The following is a 6,000-nucleotide window of genomic DNA, read 5'->3' as shown; positions in this document are numbered from 1 at the left end:
CCAACAAATGTTACATATAATGAAAAGTTTTAAAAGCCTGTTTTTAGAATGCACCATTTGATGCACACTGTTTCACTACTTAAATATTCTCTTACAAGCATTGTGTTGATTACATTTATATTGCATGATGAATGGGATTCATCCTCTGGGGACGATGCATGTCTTGACCAAATCTAATGGCAATCCATCCAAACGTTGTTGAGCTATTTCAATCGGAGCCAAAAGTGACTGAGTGGATTTAACATCCAATATTACCTCATTAAATGCCACATTAAATAACATTTTCATTGTTGTTCATTAACTTCATCGTAGTAATCACAAAACAGCAGAACATTTGACACCAGGACATTTGTTGAAACAATTCTGAAATGTAAAAGTTATTGTGTGTCCATTTGTAAGGAAATACTTTGTTTAAATGCCAACCAACATCACCAAACTTTTATCTCAGAATGTGTTTTTCTTTGTCGTTGCTGGCTATACTTTGTTTCACCCTGACCTTCTTCCCTCTTCGGGCCTCAATGTTTCGGATCCTTCCTCCTGGAACGGCTCGGCTGCTCTAGGGAATTCCTCCTGCAGAGAGGAATAATGCTCGGGACCAGCGGGGTGTATGTGTGTGTGCATGTGCAATACAGTGCAGGTTCTTTGATGGTAAAAGAGGAGGATGGGCAGGTGGCCCAAGTATGTTTATGTATGTAGGAGAGGGGACACTTTGTGAAATTCTTCTGTAAAAACGTTCTCAGATGATTGAAGTCTGGCGAGAATAACAAACACTATCCCCCTGGTATGACAGATGTCTCCTCTTGATAAATGCTTCAGAAACTCCCTGATTACTCAAGCTTACCACGTCATTATGTAATATTTACTGTTGCCAACAATATGCCGTTTTGTTATAAACTGATGGGTCCTATTTGGTTTTGTGAAATTAAATGAGACTATATTTTCCTTAACTGGTGCTTTCTGTTTACTAAAACAACATGTAAAACAAACAAACTAAATCCATTGATGCGATATGGTTGAAAGCAAAGAATTTTGCAAGTAAAATTTGAGTTGGGATTGTGAAACTACATTTTCCAAGGTCAAGAAATTAATTTTTATGATTATTTTAATGGCAACAAAAGAGGTCCTTAAAGGGAAATCGTAGCTCTGATGTCCGTCTGAGCTAAAATATCAACGGTTCCATCTCCAGCACCTTGATGAAGACCATGTTATATGGTTGAACGTTTTTTTGTCGGAAAGCTGGTGGCTAATTGGGTTTGTTGTGTCACATCACAGAAAAGGATTTCATTCTTAATTTTTTTTTTTTATCACTGATTACAAACAAATTTGTGTCCATTTGAAATGTTGTGGGATCACTGATAGGGTTATTAAAAAAATGCACTCTCGGTGAAACCAATGCTGATAATGTAAAGAAGAAATGAAGCAAATTGATGACAGCGGACATATTTGATATGATCATGTTCTTCTCCTTTGTATTGAATCATTGAAAATAGACAAGCCTGATCAACTGAGCAGGCATGCCATCTTCTTTAACACATACAACCTGACTCATGCTCGCAGTCACCAAGGCAGCGTGCCAAGTGCCGTCAGTGACGTCGGCGTTAGCTGATGTTCACACAGCGTGACTCTGACTCACCACCACACTCGATTCACAAAGCATTAATAAAACCTTCACCCAACTGCCTATGGTCCAACATAAAGCACCATTTCACTGCAACCTGCTCTCAAGTATTTGCATAACCACATAGTTTCCATGGAGTAGTCATTACTTGCTTATCCATGAGTGGACCATGTTGCTTTGGATGAAGCACATAGTGACAGCATCTCCTCCGCACATGATGAATGCACTAGAAGTTTGACCTTAATTGAGTTTGATTGCATTGTCCAGCAGGACTCAGCAAAAAATATTGAATGTGTTTAGTGGTCTGTGATGCAATCTTTTCTTCTTGTTTCTCCTAATTATGTACATGATGAGAGCTGTGGAGGATGGACAGGAGGACACAAAGTAAGCTTGGCTTAGTTTTAAATCTCTTTGAAGTCAATCAAGTAAGAATGAGAGAGTTTTTTGTTAAAGGTTGCAGAATAATAACAGTCTATAGGGAAAGGAGATTTGTACAATTTACAAAATAATTGGCTGGTTTTATATTATTTTTCTAGACCTGCCTTTGAAATTTCTAAATCCACTGAAGTATTTACAGTCACCAAAAATTAGAAGCTCTTATATTGTTACGCAGATTTGCCTGACCTCCCAGAAGTCACAGTCTCCCATTGTTTGCAGAAATCCATTCAAAGCTGTTCAGAAGGCTGCACTGCTTTGTTGATGTTCAGAAGTGTGTGTATCGTGCAAAGGTATTTTATAGCTTTTAGTGATGAATGCAATCACATTCTTTTGGTGACAGCAATAATACATAAAACTGCTTTTTAAACTATGTTTAAGACAAATAGACTGTGATGTCAAAACTTTAAAGATCTTTCAGTTAAGTTATTTTGTTTATGAACATAAATGCAAAGTAAAAGTGTAATTCATCATATATGAAACTTCTTAATCTGTATTATTATTATTATTATTATTATTATTATTATTATTATTATTATTATTATGTATAAATGAGTTAATGGGATGTTGAGGAAAGAAGAATCTGACAAATCCTTATGCACATTATCAATCTCTGAAGTTTTGGAACTAACTGCAAGACACACATTCATTGCAGGTATTTGACAGTGTGGTCTAAAACTGTAATTAAATTGTTGATCAAAGTACACCTGTAATCTGCACAAAGACAGCAAGAATGCAGCCTGCAATTATTATTTTTTTACCTTGTTTGTGTGCCTTTAAGTGGGCCGGTCCTCGACTTGTCCAGAATTAAATAACTTAAAAACTACTGGATGGACCACCATGAAATGTTGTGCAGACATCTAAGTGTCAGGAGTCATTATAATAGCTTTGATGTCATCGAGCGCCATTGTCAGATAACATTTGTATTGCTTGTCAAATACTTAAAAAAAAAACTTTAAATGACTGCAAAACTGACATTCCCATGAGCCTCAACAAAGTTGGCAATTTGAGGGAGGATGAGATGGCAATGCCCCCCCTCTCCTTATGAAGATTACCTAAATGTGTCTTGTTAAGCAGCCAACCCCCCTCTCCATCACCCTGAGTGCAGGTCCAGACGGTTGTTGAATTGAATGTTGGTCTAGTCTGCCTGACTCGCTGAGCCTTTATCTGATTGAGGTTGATTGAAGTTATAATCTGTGGCCCCGACCATAGCTCAGAAATATCAGTACAGCATTACTGTGCTGTGTATTGATGAATCCATGTCACTGTCTGTAGTGCTGAAGTAGCAGATGGATTTGTAATCACTTTTTTTTAATACACAGCCCTTCTGTCAGTTTTATCTTTTATCATAAAGATTCTTTAGAATAAATTATATTTAGAACTATTTAGCAAATGTGTACATGCTAAGGCAAGACATTCAACATAATAATCACCAACATGCTAGCATGTTCATGGTGAACATGTTTGCATGACTTTATCATTGAGCTCAAAGATTTGTTCCAAAAGTAAAGCCTGCAGAATCTCTAGCATGACTCTTGTTAAAGTTGTTTAATGTCTGTTCTGTTACAATATATTACTATTTGAGATAGTATTTTGTGCACAGTGTCTCTCATTTCAGTAATTACTTGACTTATCAGGGTCAGATACCCTGACTGGAACATCATTTATTCTTTAAATACACTATTACTGTCATACTTCATTATCTCTGCTCAGTGGTCATCTAACGTGTGTTGTGTTGCAACCTTTGCTATACCCAGTTGCTATGTTTACACATTACTGTGCACTCTTGGCATTCATAAATACCTCTTGAGCACAACGCATGCCTCACTTTTTGACAGAGGAGAGGCAAAGTGAGATTGATACTCCCATCATTCAAAGAAGAATGAACAGGGGAGTTTATAAGGACAATGCTCTGCCTTCAGAACTATGTTGCAGATCTCCTCTGCCTTCACCCTCCTCTCATTACTTTAGAGCTTAAATTGGCATAACGTGTTATTTGTGAAAAGGAATGAGAGCAAAAGTGGACAGCACTTATTAAATTAAACCATTAAAAGCACACACATTTTGAATGATGTCTTTGAACTATAGCATACAGCTTACATCTGTTGGCTCCTCTGTTGACCTCTGGGACGCACCAGACACGTTCTCAGCATCTCTGGCCCTTTCCTCTATGGGTAGCCATTCCCCACTGGGTCAACCCCAGTGCAGATGTTGAGCTCATATGTCCCAGAGGTTAAATGTCCCCTGCTTTCCACAAGGTCAGGTTTACAAAGGAAATTGAGATTAAGAGATTGAGATTGTTAAAGTAATCTACTTGGTTCATTCAGGGGTGAGATGATAGTATGGTATTTGTGGGAGAAAGTGTACAATGGCTCAGCTCAAAATTGCATCGGGGAAAAAAAAACACTGCATGTTTGGAGATATAGCTAGATGTATACGAGGTGTGTGTTTGCATGCAGGTTGGATAATGAATGCCTTATAAATGTGTACGATGAGATGTGGCTCGCTCTATTGCCTCCCATGAATACAGACGAAGGCTCACATGATGAGGGAACCTGTTCTAATTTGGCTGCAGGTGTGTGTCTTCAGTGTTTGAACATGAGCTAGAGGAGAGTGAAAAAAGACTATCCCCGGAGCAATGTGACATCAAAACGCGCTCTCGCCGATGACCTAGAAATGGAGCGTGCGTATGGCAACTGTGAGCTTTTGTCGCACATGGCTCAGGCGGCTGTTTACGTCAATGATTACGTGGGAAAAAAATGAATTATTTAACTACCAATTAAAGGGGAAACACTCGAGTAGATAGAGTAAATGCATTTTTAGTACTCTCACCCACTGTATCAGTCTCCTTGTCTCACAATGCGCGCTCAAGCTCGACGATAAATCCACGAGCAATATGAAATATAACCCCGCCATTATCGCCGTTTGTAATGACAGCTATTAGCTATATATCCGCACGTAAAAACAGCGGACACGACCCTTTAATCGCGCCACGATATCAATGTAGCGCGGGGGTCATCGTTACCAACACGATTAAGAAAAAGGCGCGTGCCAAAGAGGGGGATCTCGTGTGCCTGCTCGCGCTGGCTTCGTAACAGCAACAACAATCATTTGATAGGGGTCTCTGTGCGTGCGGTAGGCGGAACCCAGGCGCTCTTCACATCCCACTTTTGAGAAGATTACGCGGACAATTCAGTGGGAAACACATGACATGAACGCAGTTTGGAGGGAAAGCGGATGGATGTAGTGTGACAGAGGCAGGTCGACACGCTACGGGTCGAGACACAGCCGTGCAGCAGCGGAGGCGAGATCTGTGTGGAGATATTTGGAGTTGGAGGAGGACGCTGGTACTTTTCTGGTAAGGCACTGACAGGATGCTGTACGCTTTAACGTTGACGTTTAGCCCTCACGACGTTACGTTTTTTGTATTTTGGGCTCTTTTTTTCTTCTTTTCAACGTACATGTTTTTTTTTCACATAATTATCTATTTATTAGAACACATTTGAACAAAAAAAAACAAAAAAAAAAACGAACAACAACCGAAACGACGCTCTTTGTGCGTGTGTGTGTGCAGCAAAGCCCGCTTGCTAACGGTCCGCGTGCAGGCATTTATTTAACAGCTTTAAAATGCAAAGTAAAACACCTAAGAGAGAGGTGACATTACGAACCGCGCTGCACTTGATCGGCATGTGCAGCTGGATAACACTACTGAGATTCAGTGCTCCCACTTGGACGAGACCCCCTTTTGTAAGTGCTTTCTTCATTGCGACTTATCCTTCAATCAGCAGGAATGATTTGGTACTTAACTGGATACATGTTTACTCTGCTTAGGATGAATGATGAAAACAGTGATGCTCTCTCACTATGTTCAAATCCCCCGTGACCCGCATGCTTATTTTATTTATTTATTTTTTTACAAATACTCTCCTAACAAGAATTTCACTGCA

The 6,000-nt window shown here is 39.5% G+C and overlaps 1 protein-coding gene across 2 annotated transcripts in view; it reads left to right on the top strand.

Moving 5' to 3' along the window:
* The first annotated feature begins 5,000 nt into the window (after positions 1-5,000).
* The window catches only part of LOC137796039 (sodium-coupled neutral amino acid transporter 3-like), a 36,518-nt gene continuing 35,518 nt past the window's right edge, over positions 5,001-6,000 (top strand). The window contains exon 1 of one of the 2 annotated variants that reach the window (XM_068593674.1): positions 5,001-5,411. The gene's annotated coding sequence lies outside the window, so the exon portion shown is untranslated. The remainder of the gene's footprint in view (positions 5,412-6,000) is intronic. The other variant, XM_068593675.1, reaches the window with a different exon arrangement.

Source organism: Clinocottus analis, unplaced genomic scaffold, assembly GCF_023055335.1.
Source record: "Clinocottus analis isolate CAN_PGR_092001 unplaced genomic scaffold, fCliAna1.0.p SCAF_3, whole genome shotgun sequence".
Taxonomy (NCBI): domain Eukaryota; kingdom Metazoa; phylum Chordata; class Actinopteri; order Perciformes; family Cottidae; genus Clinocottus; species Clinocottus analis.
This window is presented reverse-complemented; position numbering and strand designations above follow the sequence as displayed.